The sequence below is a fragment of the Carassius auratus genome, unplaced genomic scaffold (assembly GCF_003368295.1).
Source record: "Carassius auratus strain Wakin unplaced genomic scaffold, ASM336829v1 scaf_tig00214282, whole genome shotgun sequence".
Classification (NCBI taxonomy): domain Eukaryota; kingdom Metazoa; phylum Chordata; class Actinopteri; order Cypriniformes; family Cyprinidae; genus Carassius; species Carassius auratus.
The window spans coordinates 379,539-400,261 of NW_020527593.1; the positions used below are offsets into that span (position 1 = coordinate 379,539).

A 20,723-nucleotide genomic window follows, 5' to 3' on the forward strand; every position below is an offset into this window, starting at 1 on the left:
GTTACTAATAGTGGTTAGCACTATTAAAATTTACCTTAATATTTTAATTAAATTAATTTATTTTTATTTAATTTTAGTGAATAATCAGTTAATTAAAACATGCTGAGAGCTTTGTCATCTGTAACCACCCACAGTCACTCCCACCACAACAAGCACCACATATCCCAAAGACAAATAAAGGGCCTGCGAGCACAGATCGAGAATTGAAACATGGTCTAGATGCTCTCTGCACACCCGCCATAACTGCGTTCAGCCATCTTCACACATTTAAGCAGTTTCTGAAACTGAAGACAGCTGTCAAAACAGTCAATGACTTCACAGACTGCATTTCTGGACCTTCTGAGGAAAACCGTTTCAGACAGGATTCCAACACATAATGTTACATCTAGTGCTCCTTTAATAGTGCAAAAACAACAACAATAACAAAAAAAAAAAAAAAAAAAAAAACATTTTTAGTTATTTTCATTGCTTCTAGAAATATGCTCTCTCTCTCTCTCTCTCTCTCTCTCTCTCTCTCTCTCTCTCTCTCTCATGTATAGCATGAAGTTATTGGTCTGGTGAAAAAAACAAAAAAAACAAATAATTTAATATTTGAAATTTTATTAGTATTTGAAATGATTGATTTGTGTTCTATTTTTAAATTAGATGAAATCCTATTTTTAATATCGACCATCAACATTTAAATATTTAGCATTATAAATATTTATTCTATCAGTACCAGCAAAAATGTTAATATTGATACATCCTTACTGTGCTGGCTTCAAAAATCAAACAGATGAATGAATCCAAGACAGGATGTTATGGGTCTTTCCCACATTCATATACCATATGCAAAGGCAGCATTTCTCAGACACGGCCATTATACTCAATTATAAAAAAGAAAAGAAAAAAAAAAATCAAAGCATTTTCTGGAAGGCAGCAGCCAGTGGTGAATAAAATGACTGATTTAACACTGTAACTGAGGCAATTTTAGAAGAAATTCAACCTTTTAAGTGTTTTAAAAAGCTGTGGATCTGCTACATACATTGATCTTACATTAGAGTGATTCAGTTTGTTACCAATGTCAAACCGTTAGGCTAGATGCTTGGGGTACAAAACTACTTCTGACGTAGTCTAAGCTGAATTATTCAGCAAACAGCAGCAAATAATCACCCACTCATTCGACCTGTTTGTTGTTTTATTGGCTGAATCTTCAGCCATGTAGTTTCCAGTGGAAACTGCTGCAATCTGAAAAAGGAATGTCAGTTAATTAGGCCAAGATTCAGAAAACAGTGTCACTGTTGTTTATGTTCCCTCATTAATTCCACATCCTCTGGAAAACTGCAGATTACTATGGAAGAGAGGTGGAAGCGGACAAACCAACAGCTCACAAAATTTGTATTTTTGCTTAAGTTTTAACCTGTTGTGATCTACTTTTCAACTGGAAGCCATGCTGACAGCATTAACAAAGGACACGGATTACACAGCTGGGTTCTACTCAAAAAAAGAAAAAGGTTGCTGGCACAGATCCTTTTGGCAATGCACAATTGCATCTCCAAAAAAAGCCTGTATGTGTGCATGAAAAATAAAAAAATGAAAGAGAAAGGGTGCTTCCACATAAATGTGCACTGATCTACAGCAGACGTCTTTAATCAGACACTGACGAGAACCGAAAACACAAAAACAAAAAAGCCTTTCTAATAGCAATGGAGTTCTCCATGCATGACTAATGGTAAAGAGAAGCCATCCCTCTGGAGCTCATCAGCTCAGTGTTTGTACTCCCACATCCTCCCATCATGCTTAATGATGGATATCTCCAGCCCCTCCAGACTTCATGCTTACAGTGGTACCAATATAACAAGCTCTATCCTTAAACTCTCAATGAGGTAGAGGGAGACAGAAACATTTGGTTTGATTTTGCACCGCTAGTACCAAAAGGAATCAGAAGAGGTGAAACTAGCTAGCAACATATGAATATGGATCCGCCTGGGTCAAACCAGCCAGACGGTTGCAGCACATTCCATGCGAGGGTCCCTAAATGGAATAAGAATGGATTTTTTTTTTTTTTTTTTTTTTTTTTCTGGAATTTGACATTGCTTGGCACTGAGCAAGATTTAATATGCTGAGAAAATATCGAAGATTAAGATACACTGTACTATAAAGCTCTTTATTTAAACACAAAATTCAAGGGCACAATGTTTTATGTCTGGAGGAAAGTAATTATGAAAAATGGAATACTATGAGGGTTTAACCAAAGAGGCTTCCCCTGGTGATCTAGTGGTTGAAATTCTGTGCTTACACTATTAAGGCCCTGGGTTCAATTCTGGAAATGTTTTGGGTGAAATGATGTAGAGACTAACTCCTCTTGTCTTTTTAATGAGTTAAATTAATCTTTTTAGAATTGTTTCTTTTTTTTCAGTAAAAATGTAAATCCTTAAAACAAGATTTAAAGATTTAAAAAGTAGATATTAACTTATTTCTAACGTAAATCAAGTGGGGAGAAAACTACAGTAATAGTGGAGTAAGATAAAATATCCGTGTATTAAAGATATTTTAATTTCTGAACAATCTTGCATAATCAGCTTCTTTAGTATCTTATCAATAGGAACCAGATATCTCACCTGGAATCTATGGCAAAATTATAATAAATAAAAAGGTTGTTGTTTCAATGCCCGCAATGAGCAACCAATCATCACTGTGCTCAAACAATCACTTAAACCCAAGGTTCCATGTTCCATTGTCCATGTAATATATACAAAAAAATTCTAAAATAATATTGAAAAAAAAAATAAAAAATCTATTCTAAAGCAAAAGATACAAATATTGTTCAGCAGTTCCCAACTGGTTATGCTTCTGAACAAACTCTCATAATCAGTACCATATTGAGTATGGCATGACAACATATATTGTATTACTTGGATCATGTCAAAACAAGTGACTTAAAAACTTAATTAGAAGCCATATTTAAAGCTTCACATTTTTTTATAATAATAATAATAATAAAATACTTTTAAAGAAATGGGTCTCAATGTATCATGGACAAACAAGAAGCCATCAGCACTCCAGATAAACCTGTCATTCCAAATTGCCTCAGAAAGCTGCTAGTACATCATGACCCCAGGTTATTTTTATTTTATTTTATTTTTTTTTAGCACATCAGCTGTGTATTAATCAGTTATGTGAGTATAAAAGTGACTACATAAGCGTGCAACACAAACATTATGTCAGCTGTCACTTCAGGCCGATACGACAAATGACACTCCGCCCCCAAAGCTACAGAGCCAATGGAACAGTTCATTTAATGCAACGTCCAATATCCATGAAGGATGAAGAGGAGCTGTTGCTCCAGCACCTGGAGATAAAGTAACTTTTTTTTTTTTTGATCGGACTAGTTCTGAAAGCTCCATCTTCTGCCAGCCCTACTTATTCAAAGAAGTAAAAAAAGAGGAAAGAAAGTTTAAATAAAGCTTTTTTTCTTTTTTAAGGTAACAAGTGATACAGTGGACCTGTATAAGCTTCCTCCTCCCCTCCATTGCATTTTTTCCAGCACCAAGTTAAGAGTGGATTAGAGATCAAAGGTTCCCAGAAAAGAGATGCAAAATGGCTCCAGATCCTCACTCTCTCAAGCAGGACACTGAAAGGGGCAAGACCGGAATGAGGAGGTTGCAGTTGAAATATCATTTTCTGTACTCAATGCCCAAATCAGTTCGCACACTGTGGACGGTTGACACAAATGGTAGAACTAAGGTGCATCAGATAACATAACATCTTTGGTTTTACCCCCTGATGTTTAAATATTGTCCTATGTTCGTTTAATTGGTAGAGACAACTGTAAAATGACCAAATAATTTTTCTCTAGCTCACTAAGACATTTCTGTGACACTTTTCTTTTTGGTGGATTTAATTTCTGTTTACCCTACTGAAAAATGATATATGTCAAAGCATCAAAACAAGTTTGTAAAACTCATAATAAAAGATACCACTTGGCATATACACTATAGGTTTGTGGTTGGTAAGATTCTGATATTTTTGAAAGAAGTCTCCTATGTTCACTAAGGCTACATATATTTGCTCAAATTGGTTTGTAATGAGCAATAGGTTTTTTTGTTGTTGTTGTTGTTGTTGTTTTGTCCCCACCAGTGACAACTGTTGAATAAAACAAACTGTCACTAACTTCTTAAAAACTTGCACATGCAGTTTGTTTTGTTAGCCAATGCAAGGAGTAAAATACATGTGCTCACTTAGCTGGGAATAATTTAAAAGCAGTATAATGTTTTAAATTCAGCAATTATCCAAGCAATGAATTTCAGAGGGTATCCTTACTCTGAAAAAAAGAAAAAAAAGAATTAAATTAAAAATGCAGAATAAAACCACTGCATATGAAGCTCACATCCACTATTGCCTCTGTTTTAGCTTGTAGGAAGCCTGTACACCTATTCCTGTAACTAATATTCCTGTTCTCGACCATATCTCTGGCTTTCCCCCTTCTTCATTCCTTTGAAGTAAAAGCCCACTGCAAAGGGTCGGCCTAATCGGCTTTATGGGTCACTGCAGTCAGCAGGGATGGAGGGGTGGGGTTGATGTGATTTGGACGATAGGTGAGGACAAGTCCACTTAAAAGGGCCAATTTTTGAGCAAAAGGCCTGTTATTACAAAGTTCAGCATTTACGAGCTTCAGCTTGACATCCAGGAGTCCTCCGGTTATCTGTACCGATGGGACAGAGCACCAAATCACCCATACATATATCCTGAGAGGACAGACTGGGAAAATGTAAAGTTGAATGCAGTATTCCAATGTGGAGTTCAAAGACAAAAAGGCAAAAGCAAAGCATTTTTGGGAGGGCAGAGGTGGCAGGTAGGCATGAGCATGAAAAGAAGAAGGGATATTGAAGGCTGCGAGGTGAATACTTTAAGACTCTTTGGCACAAGTCCTATCCTCCTTTCTTGGCCTCAGGCCTGGCTTTTCAAACAGTCTGAAAATGAGCCAGAATAATACTCCAGCACCAGCAGCCATTTATCATTCGCATTTATAGACTTGCTATTTATAGTGCACCTAAAATAAAATACAATAAATAAATAAATAAATAAATAAATAAATAATGTATAACCTCCAATTAAACATAAACAACAATAAAACAAAAATAAATTCTGGCCTAACAGAGATAATGCAAATGTGAATAAAAAGTATACACACACACGCACACACACACACCAGGTAAATGTCAACAAACCAACCATTTCAAGATTTCAAAGATTCATATACATACAATACAGTTCCTCCTCCACATCACTTCACATTAACTTGCTGAAGACGAGCTTCAGATGGAAAACATTCGCTGTCTTCAAGCACTGCTGTGAAATCATCCAAAATGAAAAGAAAAGGTATTAATAACTGAAAAAAATAAAGGCCAGTGAACTGAATGAAAACCTCTGAATCTCAATAGCAAGAGATATCAATGTAATTATCTGAGGGGAAAAACACAAAGGGGCCAGACCACATTTTTGATTATTGCAATGTTCTTGACATTGAGAAAAAGAGAATGAAAAGTAAGGAAAGTAAAAGGACTGACTGCTGCTGTAGCATATGATAGTTTCCCATGCTTCAGGAAGAAAGGATTGATATGCATTGATGTGACACATTGGTTAAGGTTCTCAAGTGCACAAACATGACATCATGTATGATTCATGGACATCCTTTTATGTGTATTCACCACTTATAACACAATAGGTGATGTCTGCATCTCTGTCGCCGGTGTGGCTACAGAAATATGAAGTTTTCTGATGTGGTTCTACAGTAACAGGAAGCCAGAGGATGAATGCTCAGATGTCTACTCCCATGTCTATAATATGGATTAGACAACCTGATACAGAGATAGGAGACAGATCTGATTTAATCTACACGGGATGCCAGAATCAGCTGGACTCTATCCACATTGTCTTGATATTTACCTCTTGCTCCCTGGCCAAGCATTGTGTTGTAATCCTGCACTACTCACTGTGAACAGGCAGCTTATAATGCTCAAATCAGGCGTCTGATGTGCAGCAGATAGCTCTCATTCCATTCTGTCTCCCGGAGTCTAAAACCATGTTAATCCCAGTTTTAATTTTCCTCTCCCCCAATTTCCTAATCACCTCATCTAATTAAAAACGAATGAGGCGTCCAACCCCCACCAACAGGAGAGGAAGGGAAGACACTCGAAACAAGCAAGATAAAAGTTTAATTTACCATGTTATTCATTTATTATGTCAAATAAATGCTGTTCTTTTGAACTTTCTATTCATCAAATAATAAAAAATATATAAAAATTATATATTTATGCATGTAGCAGACGCTTATATCCAAAGCGACTTACAGTGCATTCAGGCTATCAATTTTAACCTAGCATGTATCATACAGTACATACTGTACATATTCTCACTTTTTTGACCCCTCAGAGGGCCCACAGAGTTCTCCTCTCATCCTGGGTTTTTGGATTAAGATGGATCACCCAGCATGCCGATCAATACCCAGCTGACATATCCATTGAGTGTAGAAAGAAACCCCCAGCAAAACTTTCCCTTTGACCCTTCTAAGTTTCTCACAGCACCTGCTTCTCTCTCTCTTGCTCTCTCTCAAAACACACCTACTGAACACATACTGAACACATGAATTTGCTCTCTCTACCACATTGCTTACTTAGATCATTGATTTTCTTTACCCCCATTTTTAACCACTTCATTTTTTTCCCCCTTTCAGCTTAAAATAGCTTGTCATTTATGGCACAGTTCAGTTCTATCTGTGCACAAATGTCACAGCTTAAGTAAAAGTCTGCATCTGGTCCAATACAGCAATCGGATACTGCTACATTAAATACTGTATATATTATTTATGTTATAAACTCTCTACATCTGCTCACATCATTCAAAATTGTTCAACACCCTCTATATAACAAAACGACCAGAAAGTGAATTTATGAAGCAATCCAAGAGCCGTGTAGATCCAACTGCATTGCATGTTATTTCACAGCTTAAATTTCAGAGTACTCTTGCTGTGTAGGATTTGGCCAGTCTAAGCTTTGCTAAGAAGTGCTGGGCAGATAGAATAGTGTTTTAGTGTTGTTTAGAGTGAGTCAGCCATTTTGAGAGCAGCCAGTGCAGCGTGGCCTGCTGACTCGGTGGGAACGCTGCTCTCTGAATGAGGATGTCGAGGCGTGACCGATGAAACTCAATGACACAAAGACATGCAGGGGCATGCTGATATACACAGGCATTGAAGCATGGCAGAGAGAACAACACGGCCTATCTGAAAATCAAACTCATAAACACAGTGCCATGGCCTGTTAAATGACTCAAGAGATGGACTCGCAAGAGGTCATGTTTAAGAGTGCACTGTATGTCACTGCCGCTATCTGGTTCCAGAATGAGCAGCGCGTAAATAAATATACTCTCAAATTTACTTCCAAAACTCAGACATGCAATATCTAAATCTTTAAACTTATTTTCGTAAAATTTGATTTCAATTTCAATATTTTTTTATGTATGTTTTTTTTTTCCAAACCATCCTGTATGCTGATACATTTTTTATTTGCTTTAAACATACATACACAAACACAAGCGCACACACACACACACACACACATACATATAATATATCACAAAATGAATAATAGTTGGAAAAAAGGATCAACCCCTTGTGTCAGTGTTATGTTGAACCACCTTTTGCTTTAATTACAGTCTTTAATCTGTTGTGACACGTCTTTACTAACTTTGCACATTGAGAATTTGCAATACCTGCCCACTCTTCTTTGCAGAACTGCTCAAGTTCAGTTTAATTTGATGGTGCCAATTTGTGGGCTACCATCTTTAAGTCGTTCCACAGATTTAGGATCAATAGGGTTTAAGTTTGGGCTAGGTAATACAAGGAAGTTGGAAAAAAAAAGTGGCTTGGTCCTCCCCAGAAAAAGTTTACTAGAGTTGATGTCATTTCCTGTATTCTAAGGCTTTCAAGCTTAAAATGGTAAACACATACCTGGCAAGGTTTTTCAAAAATGAACACAGCATCAAAAGTATTTTTAAAATTTAAAAAACGCCAATGTAAGTGGAACTGTAATTTAATTCTGCAACAAAGACAAAATGATGCCTTTAAAAGCAACAAGCGAACAAATGACAAACATTCACTTAAATAGCAGCTTGTTTAGTGACATTATGTGAGCACACAGCCAGACCCACCAGAGCAGCATAAATGCTAAGATGCTTTGTTTACTTTCCTGTGTTGTGGGGGTGCAGTAGGAGCGAGTAGTGAAAACACATAATGGAATTTAATTGATATGGACTCTGAATGAGTCAAGTGGAATGAGGAAGTGTGGATTTGAGGAAGTAGTTGTGTGGAAGTAAAGGCTGTAGCTATAATGTGGAATGGAGTTTAATTTATTATTAATTTAATATTTATTTCCTCATAGCTTTCATCCAGTTTAGAACGATGTTCTGTTCCATGGAGAATATTTGTTGTACCAACTACAGTATGCTTCTAGGGATTGATAAAACCTTTTAATTCTTTTTTTTTTTTTTTTGACAGTGCCTTGCCACCCATAGTGGATTGTTTGCTTCAGTTGCACTACCAAGGACCAGGAATGTTTTTGGTGCATTAACCACTGCATTGAGAGAGAAAGAGAGAGAGAGAGAAAAAGCAAGAGATTTTCTCACAAATTCACATTTTGCGTTCAAACCCATAAGTAACGGGTTTGAAGTTACATAAGGTTGAGTAAATAATGACATCTTTATTTTCAGGTCAACAACTCTTTTAAACATGCTCTCTGAATCTACAGTGTGTGAAGAACTGTTAAACAAAAGACCTTCGTTTCGAATGATGTCTTTGAGTGTTATTATGCAAATAGCCATCTTATTTGGCTGAAAATGAATTAATGATGTTAATGCCTCTGTGCCTGTGTGTGTGTGGTGCGAAGATTAGTGTTGGGATATGGTGTGAAAAGAATAATTGTTCTTCATGAAATAAAACGCTGAAGAAACACGGAGCACTTTCATTAAAGCCGCTTGTAAAATAAGAGTGCAGCCCGCTGTCTCTCCCACCCTCATCAATATTTCACAAAATAAATCCAACAAATAAAAAGAAAATCCACAATGCTGAAACAAAGCACCAGACTTTCAAAACAATGAGACATAGATTAGGAAAGCCTTTATTCATCTGTTGTCTTTCACTGTCTGTTTGCCATATGAAAAACACATCTGAGGCAGAACTGTTGTCCAGAGTTCCCAAATTAGACCATCGTTATTTTCCATTAAAATACATCTCATTCATCACCAAGTGTTGGCAATATCCATGAAGTGTTTTTTTATTTTTTTATTATTATTATTATTATTATTATTATATATATATTTTTTTTAACACTGTTGATACTCCAGTTACTGAACACAGCTTGAGAGCGAGTGAAATAATTATTTAAATTATCAGGTTTCTTTCGATGTCACAAATTTTTACATCAAAATGCCCAATTAATATAACTGATTAAAATTGGAAATTGTAAACTGAAAATTGGATTTCCATAATTCAATGACATTAAAGTGATTTTCTAACTATAATGTGTATAAAGTAGATTATATTTCTATTTAGTAGATTCAATTTAACTAGTATAAGTGTAGTAAAAAAAAAAAAAAAAAAAAAAATGCAAAGATGCATATTTCACCATTTTAAACATGACCGAAATCACTTAATTTAATCAGATTCCCTGTCACACAACATCTAAGACTTAAAGTGCACTGGATTTGATAAATCTGTAGAGAAATAAAGTGTTTTATACAAGCAACATATTAATGGTGAACGCTTCAGAGGATGTTTTGCAACATTGTGACATATGAAGCAGTAAAAATGAGTAAATGATAGTAAATTAGATGTCCTTGAGCAGAACTGTATTACACATTTGAGCATTGTGTATATGAAATATTCTAACCACAAAATACTATCTTTTTCTTCTAATCCTTTGCACATGGAAATTAACTACTACTGTACTTTAAGGTCCGACTGTTATGCTAACATTAGCGATTTCAGATTTAGCTTACCACATAAATGTAGGTTGGTAATGTTCCAAGGGCACCAGCCTCTTTGAAGGCCCATTGTTTTCACAATTGGGAGATGCCATAAAAATTTTTAAAAAGAGTGCGTGGAATGGTGCGCTGTGATTTTTTGTTACTGTTTACAGTGCGTGAAATGGTGCCCTGTGATTGGTATAGCGGATATATCCCATTCTGCATTCTATGTTTGTCGTGGTTTGGAAAAAAAAAAAAAGAGAAAAAACATGACCTACTAACTCGGCGGATATCATATTTTGCGTGAAATTAAAAATCGACTTTTCTATAGTGACCAGATACTATACTGATTTTTTTTATTATTTTTTTTATGCCGTTTTGGAACCAAACCCTCCATATATATAATGCAAATATGAGACAAACTGTTGCAAATGAAAGAAATAAAAATGCAATTTCAAGAATGTACACACTATACGAGGAAATTATATACTGGTTGAAAACATTGAAGCTGATGAGGAGCCAGAAACATGTGCATTTATTTCACGGTGTGCCAGTAGTCACTGGCACACATTCAAGCACTGTTTCTTTCTATGTCAATTTAACATCAGCAGTGGGTTTTCTCTAGCTACAGCAGGCATCCCAGCTGGAGGCACCTGGCAGTGAGAGGCCCCGAGGCACTGGCGCCATTGGAATAACACATTATACATCCTTAGTGGTTGGCTGCTTTACATGTCTTGTCCAGAATAAGCTACAGTTACACCTTTCCACAAAAATGATGCTGGTCTCAGAGCTGGTTTTTGGCTGATGCCATCTGGGATACATAACAATACACATTTCTACTGCTGAATGTTTTTGTTTTAGAATATTTGTGTTAATGCACACTAGTGATAGGAACATTTAGAATGACTCTGAATCATCTTAATGATTTTGGTTCCTTAATGGTTTCATTTACTATTTTTGTTCAAAAAATTAACACTGATGTCTTTCAGTATTCTTCAAATTATGATCTTATGTGCTCTGTATACAGAATAAAAGTCAAACAGGAACAACATGAGACAAATGACATGAGTAAATGATGACAGAAAAATATTTTTTTTGGTGATCTCTCTCTCTTTAACTATATATTAAACAAGAACAAATATATTTCATTTATTACTACATATTTATGACAAATAATCTTATAGGCATCATTTGAAGCACTGTCATATTTCCATGTAGTATTTACTTATTTATTAATTAAACTATTGTAGTTCTAAGAACTATTTTACGGTTCCCAGGTTACTGCAGCAAATGTTGACCAGTCTTTATGACAAGAGCTTAATGTTTGACTAACTGTTACTACAATATGTACAACTTTAAAACATAAAAGAAAAGTTGAGAGGTTTGTCCAATTCAGGGGTAGGGAAGTTTGGTCTTAGAGAGCCACAGTCCTGCAGAGTTCAGCTTCAACCCTAATCAAACACAAGTTGGAGCTGAACTCAGCACGACAGCGGCTCTCCAGGACCGAATTTGCCTACCCTTGGTCCAATTCAACCCGCCCCATGGTTCCCTCACAGCTAATGATCTTTAGTCAGACAGAATAAGTGATCAGACAGCTACTTGCCACACACCTTGTTCAATTTTGTGCTGTATGCAATTAGAACTACTGCAGCTGCTCAGTATGCTTTCACGGAGTGAAAACGCTTCAGCATTGCCTGTGAAACACATCGAGCAAACTGGAGCCAATCCCAGTCGACCGGCATCTAAAAAAATGAGAGGACTGCTGGGTAATCAACAGTGAGGAATGGGGGGGCAGATCTAATCCATTACCTTTAATCTCTCATAGTACAGTCCACGTCTATCATTACAACGAACAAAGCTGCAAACCTAATAGCAAATGTGCTTACGAAAACACTCCGAAGTGTCCAAGTCCATCTTGCTGTTTTCCAATGTGGGCTAAATGCCGAGAAGGACCTAGAAGGGGTCAATTCAGAGCACATCAAGCCAGAATTACTCAGTTCAAACCCACCCATCCCACAGACTACACACACACACACACAGCTGCGTCATTTTTCCCTCCCTTTAAACGCTCTTGTAACCATCAGAGGGGAAAAAAATGCTGATTTAGGTCATGACACTGCTAGGAATCAACTTAATATGAGAGTTTGCTGACCATTTTCTTCACCTGCTCCAGTCGATTTGATTACAGATGGGTGTCTGCTGGGCAGAAGAGAGAGAGAGTGATACTTCTACATGCCGAGTGGATGTGAGTAAACAATCTGATATTGCCAGACACCAGCTAAGCGCTGGTCATCCGTGCCGTTTTGATGGATGGCTCGGTTCGAATGGAGACGTTAGACCAAGGCATGCCTAAATAAAACATGACTTACCAAAAAAAAAAAGAAAAAAAGATTTGATAAGTGCATCGGGCGGACTAAAGAGACAGCTATTGATTTCACACTGTCCTTGATGGGAAGCCAAAACATAGCTTCAGTTCAGTTTCCGCTGCTTCAGCAAATACATGGTGGAAACATGAAGAGGGTGAGAAGGTGGTCTGCACCTCAGAGGCCTTTACATGAGCAGCAATCTTGATGATGCAGTGGGAATTTACTTATTAAACACTGCAGTCTAATGTATTGCAGTTCTCATGTCTCAGGTTGATGACCAGCTAGAAAGAAAGAGAGAAAACGTAACCACGACACATATGTTCACATGTGATCTCTGCCTGCATGCTTATCACATACTCCTCCAGAACATATGGTCCTTTGTATTATTCATGGAGGGTATACGTGTATATTCTCTCTACGAGAATGGGAAGGATATACTTTACATGCAGAGTAGCACATCTCGAGGTATAATTGAAACAGCAAAGTCACGGAGCCCGGCACGATGTCGTTGTTTAGTCTTATGTGAAACGGCTTGCAGTACAACCAGAAACCATAATGATAATGCACTCAGCTCCCATCATCCAGACAGCCCCTTCTTTGTCATTTCCTCTGGGAGACGAAGACCATAGTTACATGCCACACTTACATGTGTTGCTTCCAGGCATCTTTGAGTGGTGTTTAAAATGACAGTAATGCGTCATTTAAAACATAAAAAAAGTCCTTCACAAAGACTGTGACTATCTACTCGCACTCATGTCCAAAATAATTATTGACTGATTAACTGATCGACTGATTAACTTTCAGTCAACACTGAATCGGCTGACATAGCATATTAAAGGGCATGCTATAAGTCACTATTTTTACATTGTTATTCACTTTTTTTACACAGTTTTAAAGGTCACTTTAAGTCTGTCTTTTAAACAAGTAATTAAATGTATTATTGAGCATATTAAGAAAACGAAATATCCATATTTTATATTGTACATCATAGATTCATGATATTTCACTTGTAACATAAAAAAAAAGGTTTTTAGACAAAAGTATATCATCTTTATATAAATCATAACAAGAAAACAATTAAAGGTCTTATCGAGCAAAATTGTAAAATCGGTGCTTATAGTTTACAGCAACCATATCTTTCATGGAACTAAAACTCACTGAACACCAAAACCAGATCAGTCCAGTCTTTGTTTTAACAGGTTAATTTGAAAAAGAAAAAGGGGCTCAAAATAACAACTTAACAATAACAAATACAGAAATTAAATTGAGAATGTCACTGGAAAGAAAGATCATCAGAAAACAGAGAGCGATAGAGAGAGAGGGAGGGAGGGAAAGAAACATCACAAGAAAGAGTGCAGAACAAGAAAGGCATCCAGTAGAGAAATGGTATTGATATCCCCCTCCACAGTAAGACGCTGACCTGCTTTTACAGTCTGATGTAATTATCCGTGGCATGTGTCTAAACCATGGAGAACTGAACATTTGCAACACTCCTTCAGATTTCTGTGTGAATCGCAATACCCTCCGTCCCAGTGTTTGTACTGGCCGAGTTTCACACCGTTTTATAAATGGTAACCAGAGGGCAGAGGAGAAAAATCAAATAAGAAGTTGCATTTATTATGAACAATTTCAGAATGGTACACTTTCAGCTGACAATTAGAGCAGCCTGCCTGCATCCTGACGTTTCATGGCATCTCAATAATAATGAGGGGGAGGTTGTGGAGGAAAGACTGAGAGGAAGGGAATTGTCTCTGCGGGGATCTGCGTGACTGGAGTGCCGATCAGCTGTCATGTTTAACACAAACACACACCGAAAAAACCACAGCTACGCTTCATTCCTCCAGCAATGGGCCGAGGCATACATGTTTACCTGGATAAATAAAGAAATAAAATGGTAAAAATGAATCACAGTGCATGTTGCTTTCTTGCTCTTAGTTTTTTTTTTTTTATTATTATTATTTGCTAAGCACCTCTTATAAATAAAACGTCATTGCTTAAAACCAGGCAAAAATGTTGCAGCACACAGATGGCAAATCCTCTGCCAGTCACGCGAATCCAACCGTAATCTAAAGAGAGCGACAAGAAAGCAAGTGGGCAATTACTTGAGCCTGCTGCCAGCCAAATGTGGAAAACAAAAATGCACGACTCCCGTCTCTCTGTCCTGCATCCAAACGAAGAGTGCGTTATTGCTAGAAGTGCACAGGGTTTTATGAATGGCAGCCAGCAGAATGACAGATCCTCCCTGAGGACTTGGGATTGGAACATCCTGGTCGGTAGCACAAAGAAACTGAGACGGGCTAAAACAAGTGCTGCGGAGGTTAAAACATAGCCGGGAAAACCTTAAATAGGAAGATGTACGTCAGCAACCAATAAAGGCACAGTAACGAGCGTATAACGCAACAGAGATCAGAAAGCAGAAAGATGTGAGATTTTTAAGAGATGAAAGTGTTCTTCTAGTCTACGTATGCACTAAAAGATTTAGCATAACCTACATTATCTTAAAACAGCTTATGGTGGTAAAATGTTTTTTTTTTTTTTTTATGAACAAAGGTGATGGAAAAAGTGCACTTATTTGAAATAGAAATGTGACTTTGAATCAGTATAAATGTATTATAGTCATAATATTTGTTCATTCAATAACTGCTAAAGTTACTACTAATAAATTCCTTCCAGGTTCTATGTAAATGTCAATTATGACACTATAAATGAAATTGCATTCTTAAATATGGATTAAATATGTATTCAAAAGTTGACCTCAACTTAATTAAACCTTTATAACAGTGACAAAAAAAATAAATTAAAAATATTTCAAAGATAATTCTTATCATCAACGTTGACAAAAACAGCAGCATGAATATAGTCAGCAAACTTAAAAAAAAAAAAAAACATAAGCATAGAAAAATATCTGCATTATTTATGCTGCAATGCATTCTGGGATTTCACAAATAAGCAAAACAAATTCTGAATATGAAATTTTTCAGAAAACTCAGAATAGCTGGGGTAATATATTTGAGGCAATATTGTTGGTCTAAAATGAGTATTTTAAGTAATTGAAAGCAATTCAGATTACTTAACATCTATGATTTAAAAATCTCCATATGCTGGACCAAATTTAATTTTTACATTTATGTTGTAGGGCATTAGAAATGACAATATAACAAGTGCATTTACAATGCTGTTTATACGCACGCGCACACATACAAACACACACACACACACACACACACAAATGACTGCAGAACAACCTTTTGAGGAATGGATCCATCCCAAAAATCCAGTGGTTTCTATAAATACCAATCTCTCTCAGGTAACAGGTAATCAATAACACAAGTAGTTACTGAACATCAGTCAGTCTCTGTGGAGATGTACAGATAGAGACTCTGGTGAGTTAGTGAAAGAGAGAGGAATAAGGCATTGTTAGATGCATGAATAACAAACAATCCTTATGGCAGTGTTTACGTGCCCATCGTTTACCGACCTGCTTTCAGCTCTCAACCCTGCTGAGTAACAAGAGATCAGGTAGACCCAGAGGGCTGACAGCCACAGATCTGCACCAAACAAAGCAAAAACTAAAGGATATCTGATGGATCAAACATACCAAAAATAATAAATGAATAAATATTTAAAACAGGGTTAGGGTTAGGGTTAGGGGTTAAAGTAAATGTATTAATAATAACAGCAAGTGTAATGGGTTATGTGCCTTTAAATGCACAAAACAGTTGTGAATACAAGAAACCAGTTGTTTAGGGTAATATTGGACATGGGTTACTGCACATGTATGAACATATGCACTATCCCACCAAGCCACGACTAATACAGTATTCTAATAGGTCAAGACAGTCAAACCCTAAGTGGGTGGAACATCATGTGAATTCATACAAAACTGCTTCTAGTGTTGTCAATAACATGTTTTACCGAGCAGGATACCCCATTGATGTAGTGTTTCTGCCGCTCAGTGGATCTGTGCTAAAGGAGATAAAGAGGAAATGAGGGGCTCTTTGGAGTGATTCATGAATACTCCATATAGGCAGGCACATGACTGAGTATCCAGTGTTGTTTGCTGGGTCCTGCACAGCACACAGACATGTCTCATGCCAATCAAATGCTCGGGGTGACAGAAACAGGTCATGTCAGAGCAGCATTGTCTTTCTTTCTGATCACTTGCATATAGATTTTCTGGTAGTCTTTGACTTTTCTCCTTCCGGGGGGGTGTCTACAATGATGGCCATCCATATGAGAGAAATCTGTTTATCCTTCAACTTTACACAAACACTTTTAAATCCTCCTACCCAGACCTATTCAGACTGCCAGTTCCATATCTGAGAAATCTGCAGATAAACATTAGTTAGCAATTAAGCCCAATGATAACTTCTCCTGGACCTTATGAAATCTGTTTCGTTTGATCTCAAATTCTATTTTAATGGTTTAATCAATTTAATCAATTATTTTAGTATTCAAAAATATTTATATTTTTATTATGGGATATTCCTTAAAAAATAATGTATTAACTATATTGTTGTTATTATTACTTTTATGTTGAGATTATACAATCTCAATAATAATAATAATGGTAATATGTCACAATTTCCTCAAGTTAAGCCAAACCTTTATTTTTGCAGGAAGTGAAGACCTTGTAGTGAAGAGTTTATCTGACAATAGCTTTATTAAATGAAATGAAATGCTCATGAAAAACTCTTTCAACAGCTCCGGAAATGAAATTCACATGGAGTATGAAACTACGCTTTTCATTCACACAGAGACATTAAGTACATGCAGAATTAACATTTGATTGCAGTCCTTTTTTCAATGTAATATTCACAGATATTAGTCCATATTGCAATTTAATGAAGTCTACAGCTTTACCTTTTTATTTATCCATATCTTCAAATTTTTACACAGTAAATTCTGTTTTATGACTGGACCCTACTTTTTAGTATTCAAACAGTAAAAATCTAACCTTCAATAAATTCCCACAGTCCCTTGGAGACCAAAATAACCTGGCTTTCCGACTGCAGCTGTACAGCGATTGGCCTCTCTGACAGTATTTGATGCTTCTTTTGTTCATTTTTGGGCATTTTCATTGGTTAATTGCCCGTATAGTTCTGGTGCTGGGCTTGTTCATTCCTTTTTTATTTACTCTCCCTGAGGCTTCTAGAACATGCCAAGGTCGAACCACACCACACCACCTCACCAGTCTGTCTGCTCGTTTCTCACCCTTTGTTAATTGGCTGTTTAATTAAGGACTCAGCAGTGACCCCATGCGTGATGGCAATAAGCGAACAGAGGGAAGTGGGGTCTATCGATTTCCTCCTCTGGCCAGGAACAACCTTCGTTCAGCACTCCTCCACTAACCCTCAGAGAGAGTGTCGGAGAGGCAGACATGCATCCATGCTTCACGAATCTAGAGTAAGGGGTCACGACTCAATAAGGCCTATGCATGTATAGGGCTAACCCTAACTAACCAGCAGCAGTGAGTTTCTTGGCACCGCAGTAAATGGGCTACTCTAATTGGTCAACAGACATGAGGTTTTAATTTACATGCCAATTTATTTGGCTCTTTGTTCAGAATCTACAGCCTCAAAGGAACTGTTGTAAGGTCTCAAAGTCCAAATGTTTTCATGGTGGTCAAATTAGTCATGATTTTATTAAGAAAATACTGTCAACTTTCTTTCATAGTTGTGTGTGAGTCTACTAAAAATTCTTACGTGGCATTTAGGTAAAACTTTACCACGGGGTTTGTTTGTGATGTATCAGAAGTAGCAGTAGTTATTTGCCTCTGCATTGAGACACATCCAAATAAAACGATAATTAAATGATGATTGAAAAGGAAAAGGGAAAAACAAACAGTCAGGACTGATAATAAGAAAAGTTTGGGTTTTAAGCAGACTAAATTATTGAAGGCATCGCCACCAGAAAGAAGTCTGCCACTTCTACCAGAAAACTGAGTTATGACTTGAGTTATGAAGTCAAAATATTCAACATTTATTTGGATGAATCATTCACAACATGACCAATGACATGCACTGAGAAAATAGAATTTTCATTTCATGCAGACTTAACAAATTAGCTATGACAACAAACACAATTACAGCATTTAATAATATACTGTAGGTGGTAACGCTTTAGATTACAACAATATTACATGCAACAATTAGGGAATAACCTGGACAATCACATTATTTATACTATAGGTATATTGAATCTAAGGGGTACCATTTCTAATATTACGTGGCACGTTTGACCTACTATGCTCAACAACAATCTTATTTTCAAGTGATTTAGCAAGAACATACACTGTGTACCTTTTAATAGTACACATATAAAAATGTGAATTATTCCATTCCAAATGCTTGGTTGAGACTGTTGTGTCAGAAAGCTGATTTTGATTTGTCCCGATTTGGGTTGAGAATCGTAATAGCTAAGTAACCCACCGATGCTGGGTTAAGAATGTTGACATAAAAGAGAGCATGCCGCTCATCACTTGAGTTCAAATGCAAATGTTTCTGTGTGCTAAAATCCATGTTTGTAGTGCATGAGATGGGAATATCTATTCGAAGTGATAATTGGAGCGACAACTTTGAAACTGTCTGGAGTGTGTTCGTTTAAAACTGGACAAAACATGGAACAATGGAAGGGGGGGGGGTATATCTGAACAGTAAGTGTTGTATAATGTTGTATTTTATTTTTGCTGCATTGCACCTTGGTGGTATACAATGTCATGCAAACTGAACATCAGTAGTTATTTGATGATAGTGTTGTTTGGGAATTGCTGGTGTGACTCTAGATTAATGGATAAAATACGCTCTCATAAGGCACATGGTGAATTGTAAAACATAGAAGAATCTCATTAATTCATTTCCCGAGATTCCCAGTTGTTCAGTAATCTCCATCATGTATCCTGCAATAATAAAACTACTCTATCACTCTCCGTCCATTAATTTTGACAACTACATGAATATACTGAACTGTGTTCAAGCAGAAATATGATGTTATGGTGATCAGTGCACCAAGAGCACACATACATGGACCATTTACACATCAATAATAATAAACACATGTGAACCTAAAGTACAACTCCCATATGTCACTATAATCATCTTTACCTTGCTTGCAATTTTCATCCATCAAAACCTTACTAGCACAACACTGGTTTGCTTTATCGAGCTGAGAGTTGTAGTTTGCATGTAATATGCTGATAAAGCAGTCAAGTGTTTTGAGCCGCTGTTCAGTCTGTATTTCACACAGTGCAAACTACAGAGAAAAACAACATGAGCTGCTCCAAAACACATTATATAAAAGAATATGTACAAGAGGTGGTGCTGTTTTTTTCATTAGTATTATTATTTTAAAATGTAACATATTAATTAAAAACATATTAATCATTAACATATTAAACGAAAATGTAGCACAACTGTAAAGACAAAAAGAAGAACTGGGGTGAAAGCGCCTCAGTTTTGAAAATACCAGATGAGCATAGAAACCAATTAATGTGTATACATTAGAATCTGAAATGTCAAAGATGATATGCTGCATGAGATCATTTGAAACACTCCCTCTGGCATGATAATCTTAATAATATCTTGCAGTGTGTGATGCACCATGATTATCAAATCATGTAGTGTGTGCATGTTTAAGATTTGAGGGAAGAAAATCTGCAAAGATTCTATATGTACGTGCTGTGACCAGATTTCATGATGAAATTCCTGTAGTCTGAGCCCGGCTTTAAGTTCTACATATAGTTTTACAAAGAAATGTTAATGCATTATGAAAAAAAGAAACAAGAATGAACAGTAAGTTGTTTATAATAAATAAATAAATAGTATACAATTAAATTAAACCTTCTTGTACTGTGTTTGTAACAAATTTAAATAGGTTTATTGTGTAAAATGAAGTTTGTTATTGCTAATTAATATATTTAGCAAGATATAATGCAGGTACACCACATCCGCTAAGGAAAAATACTTAAGAATCAATGCTGTACAAGAAAAAAAAAAAAAAAAAGGAAATCAGAAAAGTATTTATGCATTGTACAGCTATGTCTGGAAAATTGAATTTTATTAATTTCAGACCAAATCCAATAAAAACAGTAATTTTAAATCGACAATACAAACAATCAAAGTCCCAATGTGACAGGTGATTATGAATTTTGTCATTTACATTCATCAAAATATAAACAGTTAAGTGTTGGTGGCACAGTGGATAAGACACATGCCTTTGGTGTGAGAGACCCAGGTTCGAATCCACTGTGAGACACCAATGTGTCCCTGCGCAAGACACTTAACCCCTAGTTGCTCCAGAGGCGTGTGAAATCTGACATATATAGCAATTGTAAGTCGCTTTGGATAAAGGCATCAGCTA

At 36.4% G+C, this 20,723-nt stretch overlaps 1 protein-coding gene across 1 annotated transcript in view; it reads right to left on the reverse strand.

The window, feature by feature from the left end:
* The window catches only part of LOC113091748 (CUB and sushi domain-containing protein 2-like), a 269,603-nt gene that overhangs the window by 161,204 nt on the left and 87,676 nt on the right, over positions 1–20,723 (reverse strand). The gene's annotated exons all lie outside the window — the stretch shown is intronic.